This window comes from Marmota flaviventris, chromosome 18 (genome assembly GCF_047511675.1).
Source record: "Marmota flaviventris isolate mMarFla1 chromosome 18, mMarFla1.hap1, whole genome shotgun sequence".
Classification (NCBI taxonomy): Eukaryota; Metazoa; Chordata; class Mammalia; order Rodentia; family Sciuridae; genus Marmota; species Marmota flaviventris.
Window position 1 is genome coordinate 39,043,809 of NC_092515.1, and position 27,003 is coordinate 39,070,811.

A 27,003-nucleotide genomic window follows, 5' to 3' on the forward strand; every position below is an offset into this window, starting at 1 on the left:
TAGGGGAGTGTATGTGTGAACCAGTGATTAGACTGTTTCTGTTGTTCTTTTCAGATCTCACTCTGGGAGCTACTTTGTTTCAGGGCTGGTTCACGAGTCCTGATTGTTTTGAATGATGCAATCATTTCTCATGTATTTATTCATTTAAGCCAGCACTCATCTAAATATTGATGATACTAACATGAGTATGCGTTTATTTACTTATTCATTCATTCATGAATTTGCATTAGGTTGGATGTTCACTACCTGGGATATAATTGAAAAGTCATTTTCCAAGCCTATAAGGAACTTTGACTTTATTACAACAGAATACCAGATAAGCAAGTAATTATAATACGGTATGATCAATAGTGTCATTGGCACATGAGATGATCATAGGGGAATGTAAAAGAAACACCTATGGAATGCATAAGGTGTCCACATGGTGAGGACTGGGAAACAATCTTTGTTAGGATTTAAAAATTAGGTGTCCCCTAAAAGCTCCCATTAATGCAGGAATATTCAGAGGTGAAATGATTAGATTGAGAGCTAAAACCTAATCAGTCCATCCAAGTTTAAATAGACTGGGTGTTAACAATAGGTAGATGGGTTATGTCTGAAAAAGGTGGGTCACTGGGGGTGTGCCGTGAAAGGGTATAACTTCCCTGTTGTCCCTTTTTGGCCCCTCTCTCTCTTCTCCCTGACTGCCATGAACTGGGCATCTTTCCTGTGCTAGGTCCTTTCCCCAAGATGTGCTGCCTTACTTTGGGTCCAGAACAATGGAGTCTGCCATCTATGGACTGAGAGCTCTGAAATCATGAGCCCTGAGTAAACCTTTCCTCTTCTAAGTTGTTCTTGTTATTTTGGTCACTGTGATGTAAAAGCTAACTAAAACACTATTCTAACTGATATTTCAGAATTCACCTTGACTTCCTTCTGAATATAGCATCAAAACTGCAACATCACGTCACATGAATTGATATCTTAGACTAAATTCTCTAGAGCTCGAGGAAATCCTAAAACTTTATTGCAGGAAAACATGAATCTTGGGAAAAGGCAATTGAGAAGAAAGACCTTGGGGAGAAAAAGGAAAGTAGTGCCTTCCTTCACAAGAAAATGCGAGAGGCTGCTTAGTCAAGCTGCATGTGGGTGGAAGCCAAATGGAACTTCTGTGCCTCTCATTCCCATCTGAGTTCACTTATGGAGCAAAGTTTGTTTCATGGGTCATAAACTCTACTTCTTGGTTATGTTACCTGGCCCATATGGATGGCGACTGGAAATTAAGAGCTTCCATGAGTCTAGGGATGACTTCTCTGGGCAGTGGGTTGACCATTACAAGGACCTTGAAAGCCATGGCCAGTCTAGCCTCACTCCTCCTTAGGGAAGGCTGGGAAAACTTCCACTGTCAAGAGACAAGGCAACTGTTAATGGTCCCTAATGTTTTTGACCAAGGAGCCAATGGAAAGGTAGGAACAATTGCCAGACATCTTGGTCACCATAGTGGCCCAGTTGGCCAAGGCCAGCTGGAAGGCAGGCCTGAAGGGACTCTTAGCAATAGATACAGTGGTTCTGATGCAGAGAATCTAGGCAGACGAAGACCAGAGCTAGGGACATTACACTTGATTTTTGTAGTCCCACACAGGTGTACACATATGAAGGGTGGTGACAGAGGGTGATTGGAGAGCAGGCAGAGCGAGAGGCTAAAGGAAATTATATGCCAGTTTTCAATTTTCCTTGAAGTAATTGTGAAATCATTGTAGGATATTATAGATGTTTGCATTTAAACATACTTATAATTTGAATAACTCCCCAAAGTTAGTTCTAATTCATTTTATCTTATTATTATGTGCTGGACTCCAGATGTCAATTAAAATATAGTGAAATAATCATCACCATTGAAAACACAGTAAGTAATAATAATAAATAATACCAATGTTAATTTTGAATTACCTTTTATAGATGTATTCTCATGTTCAAAATAATTTTATAATTTTATATATCTTTCATAGATATCTCCTCATGTGTATAATATGAGTATTAATAATATATTCCACAGTGATAGCATGAAGAATTTAATGCCTACTGTTAAATAATTATTCAATGACACTTGTTAAAACACGATAATGAAGTCTTTATTCAGGGCTAGTGGCATAGGTATAGGGACCATGGCACTAGGATTTTGTAGCAGAGCTGAGAGATTGAATTCAACAATGAATAAATCATGGGCAAATGAGAATCCATAGCCAAGAGAAGTGTGGGGGTGAGAGGATTGAAATTACTAAGAGGAAACTGAGGAGTTAACAGGGATTCTGTCTAAACCAACTAACAGGACTCCCGCTGGAGAGAGGCCAGGCTGACCAGACATAACTTGGGGGAAAGTAGAAACCAACTAGAGTGATCAGATATCAAGGGTAGTGGGGGTTCTTGATAAATGGACTCAACAGGACTCTTTGTTAAAACTGGATTTTCAGAGCCTTATACAGATGGGGCCTAAGAGAAATTTCCAGGGGCTCAAGTTTGGCTAAGCAGATTCTTTGTTACCATCATCTCACAGACAATAAGTATCAAATATAGGGTCTAAATCTGATGCTGCATTTATCCAGATATTGAACGTTTAGTTGCATTAATATACTTTCTTTGCTCAGATAGTCAAATGTCCTCCCTCAATCTTTTACTTGTATATTTCCCCCTAAGAAAAAAATGCATTCTTCCCTTTTAACACATGAGATTCTTGAAGCCAATTAGCTGATAGTAAGTTACAAAAATGCAAAAACTGTGGTCTAAGTTGACCAGATCCATTGGGCTACATACAATTCCTTTGGTTAAAATAAAAATCAAACAAAAAAACATAAACCAGGACATAGTCATAGACATACACAGACAGATTTTACTCTTAATTTTCTTTTGAAAATCAATGATTTTGATTACTAAGCAGTTAAGTTATTCAAATAAATCTCAGTTTATCTGATGCCTTAGAACTGTTTCCTTCCCTCCAAGGTACATTCTGAATATATTGACTATTTGGCTTCAGGATTAAAAAAGTGAATTACTTCCTTATGTCTTCAATACTTATCACCTTCTTTCATCTCTCTGTTTGCATTTTTGTATTTCCTGAAGCAAACAAGCAAACCAAAAACAAAATTTACTTCTTTATAGTAATTGCAGATTGTGATTGATAAAAATAAACACAACCTCTAGGTTGAGCCTTTTCTCTTCCTGCAAAGAAATTATGTAGGTTTAGATTAAGTGCAAAAAGATTTGCACATTAACTTAAAAGAATACATTTCCTGTAACAGAATTTCTGTTAGACTTTTCAGTAGTTGTTTCTAACAGCAAGAAAAGCATTCTTATCTTCAGTTCAATCATCAAACTCTTCCTTACAGTTAGCAACAAATAATATATAAATGTAGCTTCACCTATATAAGAATTTTCCATTAAAGAACAATCAAACCTGGCTTTCTCTCTCTACTTTTCTTAGATATAATTTGCTTAAAAGGAGTCTGCACTTCCTGACTACTTTTCCTTGCCCAGTTCTGCCTCAAGTTCTTGCACTGACTTCCTAAGCATTTATCTTGCCCTGAAACTGTCCTCCCTGGTGCTATTGATTACTTCCTCTTTGCTTAGTTTAGATAGTACTATTCAGTCTCCATCATAGCTGAACTCCCTGGGTTCTTCGACTTTGATTTCTCTCAACTGCTTAAAACTTTCTGACTTGGGCTTCTTTGACATCTGGCTGTCTTGAGGTTCTCTTCCTACCTCTGACAGTGTGTAGTTAGGCTTTATCCATAATTCTTTTTTCCAACTAATCATCTAGTAGGTACTTTCCCATCCAACTTGTCTTCTCCCTGTCCCTACTCTTTCCAAGAAGCAACTCCATGTACTAGGATTGCACATTGTCATGAAACGTAACAACTCTCGAAAACACATTTCCAAAGTTGACTTCTTTCTTGCAATTCAGCTCCATGTTACTTCTTTCTGCCTCCTTGAAGTCTTGACTAGAACATCCATGGGTACTTTTGTGTTCAACATGCATAACATGGGGAAATCCTACAAAACTGGACCTCCCCGATGAGTTCATGGCAACTTTCAAGTAATAAGAACAGGAATAATAACAGAAATTATTCCCTATAATATTCACATGGAGGTCATATTATTAATCCATTTCTATAATTCTTGTTTTTTTGTGTCCAACGACATATCTTTAGACTCAGACATTTTAAAAAGTTTTTATGAGTTGTGATTTTTAAAATTTTTTATGATTTAAACTTTTCTGGTTTATGAACTTGTGTTAGTCAGCTTTTCATTGCTGTGATCAAAAGACCCGAAAAGAACAACTTAGAGTAGAAAACACTTATGTGGAGCTCATAGTTTCAGAGGTTTGGTCCATGGTTGTCTGACTTTATTCCCCTGGTCCCGGGTGAAACAGAATATCATGGAGGAAAGGTGTGGCAGAGGAAGGTGCTCAGCTCCTGACTGCCTGAAAGCAGAGAGTGAGAGGAGGATGATCAGGCACAAAATATAATCCCCAAAAGCATGCCTCCCAGTGACCTGCTTCCTCCAGCCATACCCTACTTGCATATAGTTACCGCCCAGTGATCCATTCAAATTATTAAGCCATCAAATACAAACCATAACAGAACTGTTGTGTTCAAATCATCTCTTATCTTTTTGCCACGTCTCTGTAATATTCTCCCTGTACCTTTTCCTCATTTTGCTATGAAAGCACATCCCTGATATACAAGCATTACCAATGCCATATTGTATCATAGCCACACTTAATTTTCTACCTCTTGTACTGTGAGCTGCTTGGGTAAAATAAGATCATTTCCCCTCTATTGATATCTCCTGTTCATGCTGATGTTTGGGGACAGATGTAGACCTATTTGATTTAACTGCTGCCTAGAGTCCTCTCATAAGGACATATTATGTCATATTTATCTAATCCTAGTTAATATGCTCTTCAGTTATTTCTGTATTTCATTGTTTTGAATGATATTGTGATGAACTACTGCAATGATTTCCTAAGCCCTAGTACTTATTTCCCATATTTTTCATTTATAAACAAAGAAATCTGGAGTATTTGTTTAATTATTTGAAACATATTTCTTTCCCCAAAAAAGTGAAACAAATGTGTTTTCTAGCTGTGAATAGAATATAAATACACCTTGGTAGAGATTTCAGCTTACAGTTGGCTAGAAATTCTCAAAATTCTTACAGTGGATGTGTTCACATACATGCTAACAACTTGCCACCCTTCCTTCTTTTACCTGTATCATGTAAATTGCTGTTTAGATCGCTCTATTTATAATGGTAATCTGCTTATGTTCAATATTTCTTGATCCTTTTGCACATTTGAAAACGTCTGTCTCTGAAACATTTGTAGTAAAAGGTATTCTAAGTGTTCTCCTTTGTTCAAAGAGCAGCTTATGGGTCTGCGTTAATTTTCTTTCTTCCCTTTCACAGATAATTAATAGAAGATACTGGGAAGTACTTAACTTCAACCTATTTGAAGTTTATTACCCTTGTGACACACATCACAACCACCCAAAATGGATAAATTGTAAAATCTACCCGAGTAGATCTCCCCTTGAAGAATTGCGACTCCCAAATCTCCGAACAGTACATTTTCAGACTGCCCTCTCTAATAACTCTGTTTCCCACAGAGTAAAAAGCTTTTAGTGCATTGCAAATGCTACACTGTTGGTCTTAGCAGATTCTCAAACTCTCATTTCTGATGGGCTTCAGGTTGCTGCACTCTGATCCGCTCGCTCAGCGCTCGCTCTTCATGCCGTCAATATGAAGCTTTCTCTTTTGACCTTTAGTCATTTCAGGAAATGGGCATTTGATTCATGGCACAAAAATCTGTATCTCTAGAGGGCTGAATTTAAAAAGAAAAAAAAAGTAAAGGAATGAAGTATTGAAACACTGCTTAGCAAACTTTCTATTCTCAATGAATTATGTAGTAGTTTTTATACTGATACAAGTCTGTAGCCTCATTCATTTTTCTTTTGCTTCTTCTGTTTTCTTTGCATTTCCCATTTGTGATTTTGCACATATTGTCTGGGTTACATTTTGCTTCCAATCCATCTCTCTATGTTTTTTTTTTTTTTTGTCTACCTTTCCCATACCCATGGCTGACTCTTGATATCCTCATTACATGCTATGACAAGCATTCCATTTGTTTCCATGTCTGTACTATCTCCTTTGTATTTAGACAGACCCATGTGACTGGCTCTGGGTCAATGGGCGGCTAGCACTTCAAAGGTCTCCTCTCTAAATAATGCATCTTCAAGATAGGGAACCTGGTTGCTGAGCAACCTTGCACAGTACAAGACAAGATGTGGTATATATGCAGAAATGAAGAAATAAACATCCATGGAACTAGACTGAGGGGCTCATTTGTTCTAGAAGCATACCATACCTATCCTGACTGATAAACAGAACACAGCTATCTGTAGTCTCTTGATAAGAGGTTCAATTTTTTTTTTTTTAAACTTGTCTACCTGGGCTCAGTGGTAGAGCACTTACCTGACATGTGGAGGCACTGGGTTCGATTCTCAGCACCACATATAAATAAATGAATAAAATAAAGGTCCATCAGCATCTAAAAAACAAACAAACAAAAAAACTTGTCTCCCGAGGTCTTTCAAAATCAAATTCTACTTTATTAATTTCAAAGATCTCTCTTCCAAATAATTTGATCTATTCATTCTTCTGTACTTGACTTTATCTTGCCCTATTTAATTTTAATTCTGCTTTTCCTACATTATTCTTTTGCACACCGTCTTTCAATTATTCCCAATTACCTACACAGTCCTTGATGTCCTGGCTCTTTCCTACATTTTCAGCTCCATTGTTTTTCAGTCTTCTCTTTTCATTTTCTTTATCTTGACTGGAGCCACCCCCTTCTCACAATCATTCCTCCCCCATTTTTACATCCTTATTTAGCTAATTCTTTCTTATCAGCAGATATACACTAAACAGTCCCTCTGGAGACCAAGGCAGGAGGATCACAAGTTTGAGGCCAGCCTCATCAACTTAGAGAGACCCTGTCTGAGAGTTTAAAAAAAAAAAAGTCTGGGGATGTAGCTAGGTGGTAAAGTGCCCCTGGGCCCAATACACAAAAATATAAGCCCGTTTGTTTGAGAGCCTTCCCACATACCAAAAAGATACACAGTCCTTCCTATAGCTGCTCCATCACATGGTGTTCTCATTGCCTGTTGCTTGCCTGCGCTCTGACAGTTTGCTGAATTCATGTGTATCCTTCTTCATTGCTAGAGTGGCCCTTGCACATCAAAGAAGTCAATATATTCTTCATGCAGAACGCCCACTCCCTTAAAACGTCCTCTTCTTAGTACATACCCCAACTCTTCATTAAGCCTTCCTTCCATGTGATTTCACCTAGACCAATATTCTCATTCTGAGGCATTTATAGACTTTCCTGTGACACCCCTTGCAGTCTACGTAGTTGTTTTATCCCCTGAGTATTATTTCCCCAAGTATAATCTTTGGAAAGCTCAGTTTCAGAAAATTATGGCATTGAATAGAGGCTTAGCTTGAGCCATGCACTATGTTGGGATACAACTATGAATAGGAAAAGATCTGCCCTTGGGTTGTTCAGAAGTTAGCAGATAAAACAAAATATAAAGAGGTAACATATGGCAATCGTTTTATTTTTATAATAGTACGAGAGCAATATTCTGTGTCCCAGGAGAATATCGCTACAAAGAAGTTTTAACATATAAAAAGGCATAGAAAATGTCTTCCCAGAAATATAGTGAAATTATGGAAAGTATAATTATCTACCCTCGTTGTCAGTCCTGATCAAGTAAAGTAAAACTCTCAAGAAAAATAATATGCAAAATTTCTCAATTTTGTTCCCATCACTTAGGAGAAAGGTAGAAAGGAAGAGAAGAAAGGATGAAGGGAAGAAATAAGTCCTATTGCTTTTCACTCTATCTTTCATTATTTCTTCTATGCTACTCTTTTTTCTTATGTACCATTCCAATCTCCCACCCATTACTCTGAAGATAAGATTCTTGTTTTTGTTTTATTGCTGTGCTAGGTGTTGAACCCAGGACCTTGTGCGTGCTAGGCATGTGCTCTACCATTGAGCAATCTCCAGCCCTGAAGATGTTTTTGATTGCTTTAGATCCATACCAGTATTAACATACACACAGTCTAATTAACTAAACCATTTATCCAACCTTGTATTTTTCTGAGTTCTTTCTATATCCCTTATCATCTCGGCCCAATCAAGAGTATGTGAACATCAAAAAAAAAATAGTGACATTCTTAGTATTTCACTTGTTATCCAAGACGTGCTGAATGGCTCACTGGATGAATTTCTGGTGCTTTCAGAAGATCATTCAATTTTCAAAGATATGCTGATTCTAAGTAGACAGAGATAAAATACCTACTATTCAATCAGCATTGTGATAGTTATGGGAGAAAATATGTAAAATATAGCTCTTACTGAGTACTGAGAATAAAAGAGATGTCATTTAAACCAACAGAAAGGTAAAAGGACCAATGAATTTGACATAGGCTCTATTTAAAGAAAACCTAATTTTATATTATGAATATTCACCCTCCCATCTTATTCTGAAATGTGAAATTGCTCATAGTTGTATTTATTTATTCCTCACTTTGTTCTAAAAAAAGGATTTAAAGTCGCTTATGAGAATATTTAAAATATATCAAAGCAACATAATTAGAAATAGGTGAGAAAGTAGAAAAATAACAAGACAAAGAACTTCAAGTAGAACCCGAAATAGGGCAAAATATAAGAATACTTTCATGAAAGTTTCATATGCTTGCTATTGTTTCTAAGATTTTCAGCAATACATGTTGCAGAAATTGGATCAGTTATGACATTTACAATATTAAGTATAACAAAACAAATGAACTGTTGAAGAAGAGATGTTGAAAAGAGGTGGGGTGTTCTCTTGAGAAGTCTCAAGGAAGACACTATATAATATAATGAACAGCATTCACACCAATCTCCTCAAGATCCTTGCAGGAACTACAGTAAGTTTCATAAAGCAGTTCCCTATAGCTTTCTTCTGTAGGCTGATGGCATCGTATTAAAATAAAACTCAGTTTAAGATTCTGTTTTGCTGCCCTGCAGGAGGGTAGAGGAATGAAGGGACAATAGAGATAGTCCAATATGGAGCTCCACTCAGGTTTGGCTGAATTATTTCTGGTTTGGAAATGTAGAATATTAATACAATGTACTGTTACCATGTCCTTCACTGGATCCTCAGTAAATATGATGTATTGACATTTCTTTGCCAAAGAAATCAAGAGCTATCTAACCTAACACATTCTAATTCATAAACTCAGAAAGGATATGCTCTGGTGGTAGACAAATGGACCAAGGTTTCAAACAATTAGTAATTTTGTGTAATAGTCTATCCAATAAAAACAGAAGAACAGATGCACTGAGGATAATAGAGGAACTACAAATAAAACCATAAAAAATAAAAAGTGGTTTATACTCAGAAACATAAATGTTGAGTCATACATTTTGTTTTTCAATAATTACCAAGGTAAAAGAAATGTTCTTTAAGATTTGTTTTCATGTATCACCATATTTTTTTTTTATTTCTATCAATGTTTAGACATGGTCCTGTGAGAGTTGGAAAGTGAGGTTTGGGTGGAGAATCTCCACCCAATACGGCGACTGAGTTGATTTACTTGCAGCCTTGAAATCAGTTCACTCAGTTTCTATGTAGTTTCTCAGTTTCACCACATGACGATCACCTCCAGTGTTTCCACCCTCCAAACATCTTATGTCAGGTGGATCAAGTTATTGGCATTACAGAAAATTTCCACCTAGTCACAGGGTTCTACTGTGCATCATCAAAGGAAAGAATTAAAGCATAGCATAAATGATACTTTAAATCACCAGTTTTCGACTGAGTGGCCTGTCAGTTATAGGCATGGAGGGGCAGAGACACTCCCTCTGATGTGACAAGCAGCCTTTGACATTAAAATAAGCCTTTCCATTCTTTGCATATTCTGTGCCTGAAAAGTCACTCCTTCTTAGTGGCTATCAGTCCTCAAGGATGGTGTGAAGGGAATGGCATATTAAATCACCAGGAGTCTTAACATGGTGATTGCAATGCTTGTTTCCAACCCTCTGTCAGCCACTTACAGATGTTATGTTAAACACCTTTCTTCTCCCTTTTGTGAAAAATCGGTGTCTTCCATTGAAAGTCACAAATTAAATTAAATATTTATTTCTGTTTTGATAAATTGTTGGTATTAATGATAAAGCTCTTTAAAGGAAAAGTGCATGAAGAAAACACTTCACAAACTGCTTATTTTGTATAAATCATGTCAATAATTTTCCAACCATAACAATAATAATGCAGAAATGAAGGCATTTTATAAAGGATGAGAAACATTTTAATATCTCTGAGCATTAAAGTCCTGCAGCTAGTGAGCTATAAAACCACAATTTCAACCCAGGTGCCCTGTCCTAAGCCCCCTACACTTGCCCTAGTGTGGGCTGCCATTCACTTTCTTTCTATCACAATCAAAATCTCCAGACATCTAAGGCACGCAAATAGTCTTCAATTTCATCACATTTCTAATTTTAGGTATTTGTTTTCTTTGAAAAGGAAAGTCGACTATTAAAATTCTAATGATAAAGAAATGATAGTTATTAGATTAGGATATATTACAATGTTACTCTAAATTGTGTTCGGTACATTCTGATAATAGATAATGAATTATAATCTTGCTGGGAGAGAATTCAATGCAACTCCTAATTTAATGAAATGGCTATTTCTTTGTGTGACATTTCATTACAACACCAGAATCAAGGACTTGAAAATTTATTTTTTCTCCTATTATTCAAGAAATATTACAAAATGCAGTCTCATTGTCATTAGGATGTGCTTAAACTACCGGGTGTTACAGGATCTAATCTGTGGGATAATGTCTGCATTAAAGAGTCTGTGTCAGCTCAACCCTTTCTCTTCCCTGCGAATAACAACAGAAAGCATAACTAAGTGATCTTTAAGGTGGCAATAAAAGCTTTCCCTGCTTTACAATTTCTCATTGCTGGTTTCTTTTCTGATGAGCTCTCAAAATTCCAAAGCTAAAACTTTAGATAAATGAGAGAAACAGTCCCCATTACACGTTCAAACTTATTCCAATGGTGTCTATTTTCTTTCCAATAATAGCACCAAAGATAGTAGACTTAAAAGAGGTGTGCATTTGAATCTCTATATGTCCAGTCTAAACAGGAGGGAAGTCTCTATTCACAGATAACTTAATTAAAGGAATATGAGGAGTGAAAGCTTTGGAAGAAAATATTTGATTAAGAGTGCTTGTGCCGTGAATGACTTTCTTTCTTGAACAGAGATTTAATGGTGGGAGAGCTTGTTTCAAGGTCATAGGCCTTGCTGGATTAATTTATTTTCTATAGCTTTGAAGAGATCTATTCATTTGGGGGCAGAAGGACAAGAGGACTGCATAAATGCAGACTCTAGGTAATTACTGATACATCTAAACATCTGTGCCTTAGATGCAAAAGACTCCTTCCTGAAAGATTCACAAATGTGTGCCACCGTTCACTTCTAACTCATCTGCCTGAGTGCCAAGTGGGTCAAGACAGCCTGAAAATTCCAATTTGCACCAGGCTCCTTCTTGATCATATTTTGTTTTACTGTTTGAGCTTGTCAAGTCTTCATTACAACATGGGGGTATTACAAAGGTCTACATTTCACTCTCCATAATAAGAAATCCCTAAAGGGAATCTTTATTGTCTTTTATGGCAGGAAAGCAATTCATCTTTCACTTTTTATAAAGTATGATGAGTCTTAAATGCAGGAAAAAGGGGAAAATATAGTCCAAGTTATGAGATTTAAAACATATATATATATATCCATACATCTATCTATCTACCTATCTATCTATCTATTATTATCTATTGAAACCTCAAATTCCCTAAATGTTTATGCAGGGATGGTTGTTATCAATTTACTATATACGGTACACACACACACAACCTGGTTAACATGATTTATTGGGGAGAAAACCAGGCAGACCAGAATAAGATCAAGTCTCTGGAAAAATAACAACAATCACTTTTTTTTCCCCAGCAGATGTTTATTGAGCTTCTACTGTGGGCCAAGTATTGTGCAAAGGTTGGTAAGGATCACAGCAATATTTTTGAACAAGATTCTACTTTCATAAAAGTTATAGCTGAGAAGGACAGATATATCATATGTACAGATCATAACATTGTAAGACAGAAAGTGATGCATGAGCCACATAAGGCTCTAGGGAGAAAAGTGTTATGGATATTTAGGGGAGATCTTGGGAAGAAGTTCATGGAGGATAACATTACAAGAAAAACATTTAAAGACCTGATTGAATAGGAAACTTACATAATTTGCTTATCAAGTGATATATTTTAGAAAGGAACTTGCTGAAAGATATATGTGTGTTTAGCAAGACGTGCATTTAACTTGTATGTCGCTCTTTGAACACGATTCTGAATGCTCTTGTGGTAATTTGATTGGGGATTTTTGAACCTAATTTGTTGAGTAGGATGATAATAACCATAACCTGTTGGAAGAAAGGCTGATGGCCTTCACAGCGCAGGCCATGTCCTGCTGGATAGCTCCCAGCTGGGAACTAAACACAGGATGGTACTAGATCCTGGCCCTTTGGGTCCAATGTAGGACTCCCCTGGGGCCATCCTTGTGCCAGGGTTCACCTTAGAACTGGAAAAGATCTTTAGATATACACCACCATCTGGGTTTTTCCTTCCTATCCCCTTTCATGTTGCTGTATTGAGGCTCCCCCTGCCCATCACAGGTCCCTCTCATTTATCTTTAAGTAACACAAACCTCAATTAATTTCTTGACATATGCTTTCTGGAGGACCCAAACTGACACTATAGTGGTCACATACTCTGTCCTCAAAACATTGCTTAAATAGTGGGAATTACTCATAATCCTATTTTATCTGTAAAGGAAGAGCCAGGGAGGTAAAAGAGTTTGCCCAATTTCACAAAGCTGGTGAGAGTGGGATTTAATCTCCTTTCAGAATTGAGGATATATGTCCGTAAATACAATTTACTGTTTAAAGGAACCTATTGTAGTGCATTTTTGTCCAGTGAAATGTCATTTTGAATTGCAAACAATCAAGTTGGCCATTCTCTCTCCCCTCTCAAACCTAGATTTGCATGTACTGGGTTCAAAAGGACTCCTAATAGAAAAGTATGTTGTGCTTGATTTGGATGCTTTTTTTCTTAACACAGGGCAGCATCTATCTATATAGCAGGACTGCTCATAGCTTCATTTCATGCTCTAGTTTCAGAAGAATTCTGTGCACACACACAATTTTTTTGCAAACACGTGGACAAAATATTGCCCTGGCTCTTATTGCTCTGAACTCTTCCATTTTTAAGGTGCAATTATTGCTTACCTTTCTCACATTCTTCAATCAGCCTGGTGGCCTGACTCCTTAGCTTGACATCCAACATCTCTTCTTCCACTATTGATAAATCTACTTCATACATAATCTGTGTGGCTACAACCACAGACTTTTAGTCATTCTGCAGAAAATCCTGTAAGCCTGAGTACTCTCATAGTCTTTTGACTTCAGTATATTCTTTCTTTCAAATCAGGAGTTTATATATTAAAAGCCCCCTCTCCTTCCAGAAATTTTAAGCCAGGTGAATTGGGGTGGGGTGGGGTGGGTCCTATTATACTTTCAGTCTCTGCTAAATATTTCTTCTATCAGAAGACTTTGCTAACTCACTAACGTTGGTTCAGTGTCCCTGCTACTAGCTCCATAGACTAAAGAAAGGAGAGACGCTTCAGAGCAGAGCTGAGTCTAAGACAGCACCTTGCACACAGTACAATGGTTACTTAAATGAATACTGATATGTTTTTCATTGTAAAAATATCTGTGTCACTAGAGTCTGAATCACTGCGAAATGGAATTCTGTCATTTTGCATCTTTGATCTTTTCTCCTTAAAAAAAATCTTGCACATATGGCTGCTTGATAAATGTATAACCAGAAAATTAAATTCAAATGTATCAAATTTGAAATCTCAAATGTATAACCAGGGAAACTCATTCCAGAAAATATAGGAATTAAATGTTGAAATGGTATGTAGAAATGCACAATCCCAAACTGACTAATTCTATAAAAGGAGCATGGACTATACATTTTCAATTTGGAAAATAGTATATTTTGCTAAAAGTGATTACTTCTTTTTTAGGTAATGTAGTATAATTGGAAGAAAATATACAGTGCATTCTCAATATGATCTGTCTCCATGAATTAAAATAGCTGCAAAGCTATTCAGCATTCCTGTTATTTTGTGCCCCAAAAATCACTTTGTTAAAGATTCTTATCCTTCAGTGGAGAAAAGTGCCATAGTCTAAAAGTCATGAATTGCTGCTCTTCTTTACTCATTACATGCTAATAGTTACCCAAAGGTTTTTATGGCTATACCATTAATTGGAATTGAGCAGGGGAAATCACCAGTTATAGTGTTAACCTCTAGGACCTCTTTCAATATCTCTGCCCTTAGGGGCAAAAGAATTCCCTGGAGTAGTTGTTTGGAACTTGTCAACTTTTCCAAGAATTGTTAAATTCTCTGGATGACATCTCTAGTGTAAACTTTCTCTAAATAATAAATTTGTATCCCAGCCATATACTAGATATATCTCAGTGACATTTCCACCTTTGTATGTACATAGTATGCCCAGACTCTGAGCAAGTGTTCGCTAAAATACAAATTTGATGGAAAAAATTAAAATATCACCCTCGCATTTTTTTAAAAGAGAAATATTTATAATAGCTGGAAGTCACATTTAAGATGATAACCTTTTGGGATACGGTATGTTTGCAGTCAGATGTGAAATCAATGTACTATGTATGGGTCAAGGCAAAAACTATTTCTCCTCTAGGCATTTCTAAAAAGGAAAAAAAAAAAAAAGACTATAGCCTCAACGTCTCCAATGACCTAAATTCTCCAGGCAGTTAATAGAAGATGAAAGTTTAAAAATAACACGAGAGAAGAAGAGCATTTCATGATTTGATGATGTTTCTTGGGCAAGTCTGTCTGCAGAAACAGAATATGAACTTCCTTTGAGCCTTGCAACACCCAACCATTAACTTCTTTCTTGCCTCTGCACATTAACTTGTAGTAAGTTGCACCATAAACACAGTGACTTACAAGAAGAAAAGTGACACATTCTTTTTATAAAAGGAGGAAAATCTGTGAAGCTAGAGCTGGGGAAATAAAACCAAAGCACTCAGCAGATAAACTGTGAGTCATTTATCACTTCTCTAGGACTTCGAACAAGGCAAGTCTCCAGAGCTCATAAAGTTGGCTAGACAATTCCAGTGATCTATGGAGACTGACCAATACCTTTCTGAACTCTGAGAATCATAAGTCAGAAGTGCAACCAGAGTCAGAAGCTCTGGGTCCGACAATTGGAAAAAAAAAAAAAGATGTAAAGCAAAATTAAAACCTCATTGGTCATGGTGGTAAAATATTGACCATCAGAAGTTTGTAGAGTTCAATGAGACTGTCACTGGAGTGAAAGGATTCAAGTTTGAATGCTTTTCTTATAGGAAAAGGCATGGAGTTGATAGCGTGCCCTTGAGTCTCTTGGAACCCATTTGATTTTGTTTAATGGCATCCTGGTCTTCCATAATCTTCCCTTGAAAGGATAAAAGGAACTGAAGTTAAAGACCAGGCATTGTAAAGCTTCTAAGCTGCAAAGCCTGAGTTAAAATGTAAAAGACCAGGTATTGTTAAGCTCCTATGCTACACTCAAAACCTGAAATTCCTGTAGCTGTTAGGACAATTCACTGGACTGCCCAGTAGATATTCCCCCTGACCATTTAGTTGTTAAATAACCTGGGCCCTGTGCAGTTTGGCACGTAGGCATTCAGGGCCCAAACCAATCAGTTTGAATGTACCCCCACTTCTTAGGACTGACCTATTACTCCCGCCGGACCTGTTCCCGCCAATGAATGTACTAATCATGTTCCAGAGTTGTTGTTTGATTTTCCCACGGTGTATGGTGATTTGTTGAAGGGGATTGTGATGTATGTAAAGTCCCTGCCCTCCCTAAAACAATGTATATAAACCCTGCTCAAGTTGTTCTCAGGGCTCTTGGCTGCTCTCCCTTCTTGAGTGAGCACGGAGCCCCAGCATGCTGGATCCTCAATAAACCCCCTTTTGCTGTTGCATGAGTCGGTCTCTTGGTGGTCTCTTCCTCCGACATTCGCCGGTCCCTTACACCCTCTCTCAGGATTGTCAAGGATCTAGGATCAGGGAAAGTGTAGAAATTAAATGCTGATTGTTGTTGGAGATGCAGAATCCCAAACTGACCAAGTCTATAAATGGAAGATGGACTTTGATTCCTTTTTAAGGCCATAGGTTAGAATAAAAAATGCTTTTCCTCTGGGCATTTTTAAGAATACATGAATTGCAGTTTATCTTCTTTGCTCCACAACTCTGTGCCCCTAGAAAAAAGAGCCAGTGGGCTTTATAAAACCTCTGCTCAAGGAAAAAAAAAAGAGACTCTTCACTTCTCTGATGGGGATATTGAAGCTCAAGGAGCATAAATGAGTTACATGTTAAAAGGTGGAGTAGGCATATGCCAGGAATAGATTCCAGGTGACCATATGTCAGTATTGTAAATAACTATACAAAATTATTTGTAAGTTTTACTCTTCTTATTTCCCCAAGGAAAAGTTGATATGAATTCTAGGAATCCTAGCTACTATTCCCAGAATGTGATTTTTTTTTTTTCACTTAACTTTTTTAGGATGAATGAAAAAAATTTTCTCAGCATTTTAAACAAACATTTACTGGTGTCACACAGAAAACGTGCTAGTTTTAGGCATCAGGTATATGGAGAGACAAACATCAAGGATATTAATGAAGGAATAGAATTTATTCCAATGCCACCTACTGATGGGTTTAATTTTTTCCATCTCTTAATAGCTCATTAGCTGCCTCATAGAGTTTCATCTGTTGAACGGGATATCTTGAGATTGCCAGCTTCTTGCTGATTGCCAAAATTATGTTAGACCCCTCTGGGAAACGTCAGTGGATGTCTGCATGAAGGTTGAGAGGTGTTCATACACAAAATTTAACATCTTTGGGGAAAAAGGAGTAACAGATTTAAATACTTACCTGCCTCTGATAAACTGTGCTTTGGGGCAAGTGACATTTTCTCCTAAAAATCATGGTTTTATTAAGCGATCTTCTTCAGTTACTTTAAAATCTAAAGAACAGTTGAGGATTCCAGGAATTAAACATCTAGAGTTGACTGAAAGAGACAAATTTGAACTAAAGATGTCAAACAGATGACATTTATAATTTAATTATTGTCATTATGAATATAATTATAGTTGCAAGTCCTTGAAATACAAGAACTTTTATTTTTTTTCATGGAGTAATTGCAAGTTATATCACGGTGTTAATGGACATCAAGGCCAGGGACTTTTCATCTTACTAGCCACACAGATGATGTCTCTCTGTTACTCTCCTACATTGCTGATTTGAAGGACATGATCACATTCTATTGTCCTGAGAAGGGCACATTTTTAAAACTCTTAAGAGATCCCTAGACTGAATATAAAGATAGCGGGATTTGAAGTGTCATTTCCACTGTTTATGAGCACTTGATTAAGTAGCTTAGCTCCCCCAATTGTAAAAGTGAGGTGCTTGTGACAGATTGATTTCAATACTCTTTTTCATAGTTGAAGAACAGAACTTACTCCTTTTGCTGAGACATTCCTCACCTCGGTCTGCTGTGTAGTCTGCAGAATGGGAATGAACGTGACCTTCTCCTCCTTATGCCTAACATTGTCTAGAGCACTGTGTGGAGGAGTATCATGAGACCCCCATCCTCCAGCACTTGCATCATCTATTTGTGATGGGTGTTGGGGATACTGAAATTCTGTGCCATTTGTCAGTTTCCTGAAAATCATGCTCATCGAACTTTTCTAGTTGTCCGACATCTTGGCCTAATGATGAGAGTGGTTGCTCCCCTGTAGTATTTGTGAGGAGAGCTGGGCTTTGGGAAGAACCCAGGGTCAATGCCAGGGTTTTGTCTTGGGATTCATCATATGCATCCTCTTTCTAGCATCTGTCTGCCAAGCAAGTGTCTGCCAAGCTACTCTACTGTTCTGTACTATGTAGGGATTTTTATTCCGATGAAAATTGTGAATAACATTCCTCCTAAACACTAATGAGATATTATTTCAACTACATCAAGAAGAAAGCAGAAGTTAAAGGAAATAACTGAAGTTTGGAGAAGTTGAATAATTTACATAAGATGATTTATTACTAATCAACCATTCCAGCATATAAACATGCACCTGACTGATTTAAAGCCTATCATGGAATATATAGAAGGTAATATACCATACTAGCATTAAAATCAGGAAAATCTATTTAAGATAGTGTCTTGTCAAACACCTTAATTTTACAAATGAAGTCACTGAGATTCAAAAAGATGGTTGATCTTCCCAAGTTCACCAAGTATTAGCATTGGAAATAGACAAGTAGTATTCCTAGGTCTCACCCCTAAATTTTCCTTACTGTGAGAATTTTTCCTCTTAGAAATATGTGATAATTTTCCTCTCTGCCTCCCATAGGGAATATGCTTATCATGTGTGAGTTAGTAACAAATGACATCAAGAGGAAAAATGGGAGTGTTTTTACTGAGCACCTATTTTGTTTGAGGCTCCAAGTGAGCCAATTTTGCCCATTAATCCCCAAAACCATGAAATGCCAGAAGCAGAGAGGGACACTACTGTCAGAGGTGACATGTCTCCACAAGAGTCAGAGTAGAGCTGGGATTCTAATTCATTGTTAGTTTGGCTCAAAAGCTCTTTAGGTAAAACACTTTGGAAAGTTTAAGTTTAAATCTTAAATTTCATTTAAAATACTAAACAGTTTAAGACTTGTATTATGTCACCTCATTATATATTAAATTTTATAATGCTCCTCGAGTTCCTATGTTCCCATTTTCCCCCCAGAAAGCAAGAATAGTTTCTTTAAACTGTGACTGCTGCGGTTTTCTTTTGAGTCACTTTTGGTGTGCTAACTGTGTATATCTGAATGGCTATTGAGCTACTGATGTCTAGCTGGTACAATTGTGTCCTGTCATAGCTCTAATACCCAGAGAAGACTAGGAAATGCAATTCCTTTGATTTTATCTAATACCTGCATAAGGAATGACTATTGACAAAATTGTAAAAATCTGTTGAATATTTACTTGTTGGGACAGTAATGATCGGAGCTTGATCTTACCATAGAGATATATTTTTAGTATATTTATTGTCTTGATTTTTAGATAAGGCAATACATATGTAGAAATGAATTTCATGGACTTATGGCAAAAAAAGCTGAAATTATTTTTTTGTTTCAGGAAGAGACAAGGGAGGAGGAAGGACTAGATAGATTAAGTAAGATGATTAATTATTAGGAAGAGTTTCATCAACTTTTATCCAGGGTTCAGGCAATCACACATGACAGAGGTAGGTAGGGGAGGGAAGGAAGGAATGAGAAAAGTCACTTTTCTAAGTTAGAGAAGGTGATAAATAGTTGCAGTTCAGTATCTTGTATAGATTTTTTTTTTTTTTTTTGTACCAAGGATTGAACCCAGGGGCGCTTAACCACTGAGCCACATCTTCAGCCCTTTTTATATTTTATTTAGAGACAGGGTCTTGCTGAGTTGCTTAGGGCCTCCCCAAATTACTGAGGCTGGCTTTGAACTCACAATCCTCCTGCCTCAGCCTTCCAAGCCGCTGGGATTAAGGACCTGTGCCACCTTGCCAGACTCTTATATAGTTTTAAAATAAACAAATGAAAACATGGCTGGAAAGAGAGCTCCTGATATATATATATATATATATTTTTCCAGTTAGGTCCTCACTCTTAACACTACACCTATTAATTCCCAGAGGATTTTTTTCCCTTTAGAGCAAGCTATAGGAATTCTATTCTTTGGGAACTGCACAAAGATACATTCTTAATTAAGAACAACATCCTTTGCTGTTTTTGTTCTGACTATAGAAAAGCTACATGTCATAAAGACTTTCCATATAAATATTTTAGAATAAAAATTATGCAATACAACTGTGTTTCGCTTAACACTTCAAAACTCAGAATATGGTTTAATGAATAAGCAATGTGGTGAGGAGAAAATATGGAGCAGGGGTCAGCAAACTACATCCCCCAGGCTGAGTTGCACTGCCTGAAGCTAAGAATGGTTTTTACATTTTTAAAGGCTTATAACCAGAAAAAAAGAATATATGTGTGTATCCCACAAAACGTAAAATATTTACTATATGGCCCTTTACAGAAAAAGGCTTTTTGTACTTCTGATTTAGAACAATATTTTAAAAATATTTAAACTTTATAACTTATTTCTGTTCTTAATAAAATATTTTATCCATGATTTATTTTACTGGAGATCACCTTTTGGTATAGGTAGATGATTAGAGACTCTACTTTATAGGTGAGGATCAGAATTAATCTTTCAAATTTTTGGATTATGTTAGACTTCTAAATTGCACCTGCTGTTTTAGAGCACCAGGGCACCAAAAATCAATGATAATATATGTAATATTTTGTCTCTCCATCAATAAGATGGGATCAAACTGAATAAAGTATTCATTTATATCCATATACTACAATTTACACAAATAAAATGCTGACAAAACTTGATTTGACAGCATCTGCATAGAAAACTCTACTCCTTTTTTAGACATGAGTCAATTATGAAACAAACATGTACTATTATTGTTAAATACAGTCTCTAGAATACAGACATCCTAGTCTTTTTGAAATTTATATTGGGTACAGTTAGGCCTTACCAGTATTTCAGAATCATGAGAATCACAGAAAATATAAGGGGTATTTTGTAACACGTCTGGACAGTGCGTCTATCTAAATTCATTCATATAAAGAAAACATTAATGTTAATTAGAATCCCTTAGTATGGAAATAAGAATATATTCTGGAGGTAGATTTATTATGTTAAAGGAAAATGAGGTTCATTGTATTCTCTGGATCAATAATTACAATCACTTAAAATATGTGATGAATTCTGAAAACAGATGAATACTGAAGCACTTCCTAAATGACTCACCAAGAGGGTAACAGACACTCTGTCTTCATTATAATATAATCAATAAGGTGGATGATGATTTAAGAAGCCTCATTAGAAAATATGTAAATTGCACAAAGCTGGGAGAGAAGTATCCCGTTCAATGGCAGTGAGTTTTATCAATCTGTTCTAATATATTCTAGTCTTTTTTTACATTCTGCCTGAAAATATCTTAATACATGTCTTAGTCAACTAACTGCCATGAAGTTTCAAAACATCAATTTCAACCATGGTTGTTTTAGGTACTTTTCTTCATGAATGGCATGGTTGTTATCTTGGGTGACGCTTAAAATGTCCAGATGAATGTAGTAAACAGTCCCCATTTACTTAGCTACCAACTGTTAATGATTAAATGAATTTGAGAAACTAAACGAATAATTTTATAAGGTCTGTACGTACGTGCTCACACTGTGACAGTAAGTGTGCTGAGACAGTGTCAGAAGCACAGATGCACTATCACACGTGATGGACTGCAGTCAGTTTTGAGAGCAGTGCTCACCATACTGGGGTAGATTGAAAACACAGAGCAGAATAGAGTGTTATGATTTGGAAAGGAGATGTCCCCCAAAAGCTCCTGTGCTGATGTTCAGAAGTGAAATTGTTAGATTATGAGAGCTGTAATCTAATCAGTGGGTTAATCTCTTTGATGAATTAGTAATTTGAAAGGATACCTGTACTGGGTGTTAAACTGTGAGCTGGTGTGGTGTGACTGGAGGTCATAGGTCCCTGAGTGTATGCTCTTGGAGCGCTCTCTCGCTCGCTCTCTCTCTCTCTCTCTCTCTCTCTCTCTCCTTCCTGGCTGCCATGAGGGGAATAGCTTTCCTCTGCCATGCCCCTCGGCCATGATGTCCTGCCTCACTCCAGGCCTACATTATTAGAGTCAGCTGAGTATGGACTGAACCTCTGACACATGAGTCCAAAATAAATTTGTCCTCCTCTAAGTTGTTCTGGTCAGTTTTTTTTTTCTTTTTGGTCACAGTGACAAAAAGTTGCCTAAAACATAGAGCAATAAATCTGAACATTTATCATTTGGTTCTTCCATTTGTTAAGCTTTAAGTGAGAAATAGCCTAGAATAGTAGCCTTTGGTCACTTTCTTTAGGTCTATACTCTGGACTTTTATCATCTAACTCATCATTCTGAGGATGAAAAACAGGAAAAACCATGAAGTAAAAGAACTTATTTTCATTAACTAAAATAAAGGTCACTTAAATCAGAGGGCACTAAGTGCTCTTTTTATTCTGATTCTTTTGAATCCTTTTTAGAATGTCATCATGGGTCTTTGAAGTCTAAACAGGAGATATCTTTGACCTCAAATTATTATACGATCCTACAGGAGACGTAGCAATTGCCCCCTATGCTTTTCTGAACCCAGGAGCATGAAAACAACTGAAGTGATTAAGTAATAGATGTTCTGAGAATAAAGTGTAGTCCCAAATATTCAAGAAAATTGCTTCTTTGAAGAGAATAATTAAATGAACAATTCATTGACAAGATTGTTGAGGAAATGTAAGAAATAATTTTTTTTTGCATTACAATTCTTATTACACATATACAGCACAATTTTTCATATCTCTGGTTGTATATAAAGTATGTTGACACCAATTCATGTCTTCATACATGTACTTGAATAATGAAGAAATATTTTAAAATATTACGTATGGCAAAGCATCACTATATATGTGTGTGTTTATTTGTAATATATAACAATAGATGCAAATTGTTTAAAATGTAAGTACTGTCAATGACTTCATTTCAGACCTGATAAAAATATAAGAAAATAAAATAAAAGACCATCTGTAATGCATCATCTGAGCTTTCTATTATAGAGAGGAAAGTTTAATACTGTCCTTAAATTTGCACATTTGTGTGCATATATGTGTGCACTCTTGAATGTTACTGATAACTACTGAAATAACTACTGAACTTTGAAATGTTGGACCCATTTCCTATGACCTAAAGCCACAAACAAGATAAATTTACTATAAAACTTCTATTTGACAGTGAATCGGAGTCTTTCAAAAGAGTAATATACAACATGAACCACTATAAAGATGTGCAAAGGAGATAGAAATCATTATTATTCACATACATGTTTTTCTGCATAATTTATCTTTAAAAATCTTTAGGGTATCTATTGGGACTAATAAGAAAGAAAGCAAGATTATTATTTGAGATCATTGTATACAGATATTAAAAGCATCCTTACATACTAGTAATAAAGAATTAGAAAATATTTGATTATAATCATAATAAATACGAACTTCCCTAGGGAAAAATGAAAATTGATGTCTAACAACTTTATTAAACAAAACTTATTGAAAAAATAATGTGCTTTTAATAAATAGAAAAACACTGTTTATTTCTGGAAAGGAACACTTATTATTATAAATATTTAAACTGTTTAAAATAATCTATATTACATTATAATTTAAATCAAAATCACAACTTCACTTTTTATAAAATTTTTCAATATGATCCCCAAAATAAAATGAAAGAACTAATTTAATAGTGTCAAAAAATAAAGAAAAAATATATCTGAATAATTGTTAAACCTCATTTTAAAGATGAAGTAATTAAAAATGTTTATTTGTTCAAGAAGGAGCAAACAGAGCCGTGTGACATCAAAGCATATCTATCCATCTAAGTGTAAAATATTGACTATCCAAAAATTGGTGCAGGGAGAATTTCTTTTTGGTTTAGTCAGCTTTTTTACCGCTGTGACCAAAAGACCTAATAAGAACAATTTTAGAGGAGGAAAATTTTATTTTGAGGCTCTTGTTTCAGAGATCTCAGTCCATAGATAGCTAGCTCCATAGAGTCAAGTGAGGCAGAATATCATGACAGAAGTGTGACAGAGGAAAGCATTTGGGGACATGGCACCAGGAAGCAGAGAGAGAGAGAGCTCTATGCAACAAGGACAAATTTAAATTCCAAAGGCATGCCCCCAAAGACACACCTCCTCCAGTCACAACCTATCTGCCTATAGTTACCAAATACCCTGATTGGGTTAAGACTCTCATAACTCAAATATTTCATCTCTAAACTTTCTTGCATTGTCTTATACATGAGCTGTAGGGGGGGCATCTAATATCTAGATTATAACACTATCCTTTTGGAAGGCAGAAAGAAATTTTGATCTCTATTCCATAAACAAAAAATAAATCTTAGATATATTAAAGATCTTAGGGTGAAAAAATATAAAAATATATTAATTTCAGGGTAGTACAGGACTCTTTTTAAAGAAAAATGCAAAATTACAAGGCAATATCTTTTTTGTCATATTTTCATGAAGATAATTTTATTGCCTTCAAATTTATCAGTTAAACAAACCATAGATTTGCATATCTAAGTTTGTTGCATGGAAGGCAGGTAGAGATCTAATGAGGTCTCTTTATAAGGCTTGACTCTACATGCACCTCTCTTCATCCTAATTAAAAATGTTTCTTCCATGTATTTTGGATTGAAGATTGAACTATATGGTCTCTAAGTGCTTTGCAAAGTAGTACACCATAATTATGAACATCCCACACTTAACATCTGTAATTGTAATTAGCAATTTTGTACTGAAAAGAAATTAGCTCTAATATTGACTCTGACTTCTCCAACATGCATGTATAATATGTAGATACAAGCGTATGTGGGTTTATGCAAGAAGTGAGAGGTGAGTTGCTATTACAGCTGCATTATGAGACCTAAAATCACCACTCCCTGGTGACAGCAATCCTGCCCAAAGGGAGTAGAGCTTTATATGTAACCAACTGTCCATAGATAAATGTCTACAGTTAAGACAGACAGACATGCTGTTAGAGACAATTCATTAGGAAATAACACCACAAAATGCAAAGCCAAATAAATGCCAGGGGTGTAGCCCAGGTTTTGGAGATTTTATTCCTAGTGAGGTGCTGTTGGGAGATGGTGGAACCTTTAAAGGGGTGGGTCCTAGTGGGAGGTCTTTAGGTCTTTGGTAGTGTGCCCTTGAAGGTGATAGTGAAACCCTGACTTCTTCTTCCTTACTTTTGTTTCTTGGCTGTGAGTTGAATGGTTTTGCTTTCCCATGTTCTCCAGCCATGATGTGCTGCCACAAGCCTAAACCAATGGGGTCAAAGGATCATGGACGATGACCTTCCAAACTATGAGCGCCCCCAAACCCCTTTTCTCTATACAAGTTGGTTATCTCAGATAATTGCTATAGTAATGGAAAACTGACATGCATTTTGACTAGACAAAGAAAATACCATAAACAATAACTTGAACTGGCTGATTCCTTCAAAAGCAAAATTCTAGTAGTACCTGGTCTTGCTAACAAGTATCTGCAAAAGGGTTATAATACATGAACTGAAATAGCTAAGTTATACTGCCACACAAAATATTTTCAATTAACTTAAAACGCATACTTAAGTATAGTTGGGAAACAAATTTGCTAATTCATGCTTAGATTAGTAGAGGTTAAATAGTTTCAACTATTAATTTCCCATATCCCTTATAGCTAAAAATGTCACGTTTTATCATTTCTAACTATTAATAAAGCATATTAAGTGGTTTTAAAAAAAGTTTTTACCAGCAGATGCATATTTAATTTCAGTGAAACAAACAAACAGACAAACCAGAGACCTGTGATTTGATCATCTTTGGAAATTATCATCATAATTCTTACACTTGACATAGCTGTTCATAAAAGCAAATTATGCTTAACTAATCATTGAACATAATAAAAATAGATGGTGTTCACTGAGCACTTATTATGGGTTAGGCTCCATGCAAATCACTCAACATGTGATAATTTATTTTGTTTTCACTACTCTATGTAGAAAGTGGCCTTGTTATTTTGGTGTTAGGGAAGAACTAATAGAAGCTTAGAGAAATTAAGTGATTTTTTCAAACTCACACATTCAAGAAATAGAAAAAAATCAGAATTTTATCAATTGATTTTGTGTCCTGTGTTATTAAAATGCATACTATATTCCATGAACAATATTTTATATAAATCTTTAAAATTAAACAGTACACTGTTAAAACAAAAAAACTAAACAGTATATCAATTGAATTCTTTGAATTGAATTATTTCATTTATTCATATTCTTTTTGTCAATTTCCTTTCTGTAGGAAAATTGTATGCATATTCGAAATAGTTTCATGTGTTTTAGAAACCATAATTTTCATCTTGCTTTATCATATAGAAGAACAATTTAATTGACCATTCCCCATCCTTGAATTTACAGCCTATTGTCAACTTGATATTTTTGTATATGAAACTTTACCTTGTGCTATTTCCTTAGAAATGCCAGGAAAGTGACTCCTAGGTCATGATCTATTTGTGTGTGTGTGTGTTTGTGTGTGTGTAGGTATACACACCTCATTTATTCATGTAGTTCAGACACCTCTGTACCTTTTCTGATGTTTTGTGGGTTTTCTTTTCTTTTTCGTTTTTTATTGCTGTAAAACACTAGCGATTTGCTTTAAGAATATGTTTACGACATCTATTTGACATGGACTGAAGAGTTTATCTGGTTAAACTGGTCAGCAGAAACTTCTCCTTCCTGTCCCACTCTGATATTTAAGTTGCCCTGGATCATGATGCCCTATTGATCTTATGTAATAGGAGCTAACTTATTCTTTGCTAAGAGGTAGCAGAAATTATGTTTAACTACAGAAACATCTTTTAATAATTATCATCTGACACCATGAAGAATATGTAAATTAGTAATGTAAAGATATGCTTGCAAAGCATGTTGCAGTTATTTAATGAATATTTATCTTTAATAAACACAATTTAATAAAAGTTTATGTTTACATTAACTCACATATACAAGGTAAGTAAAATAAGCTCCTAACATTTGTTTTTA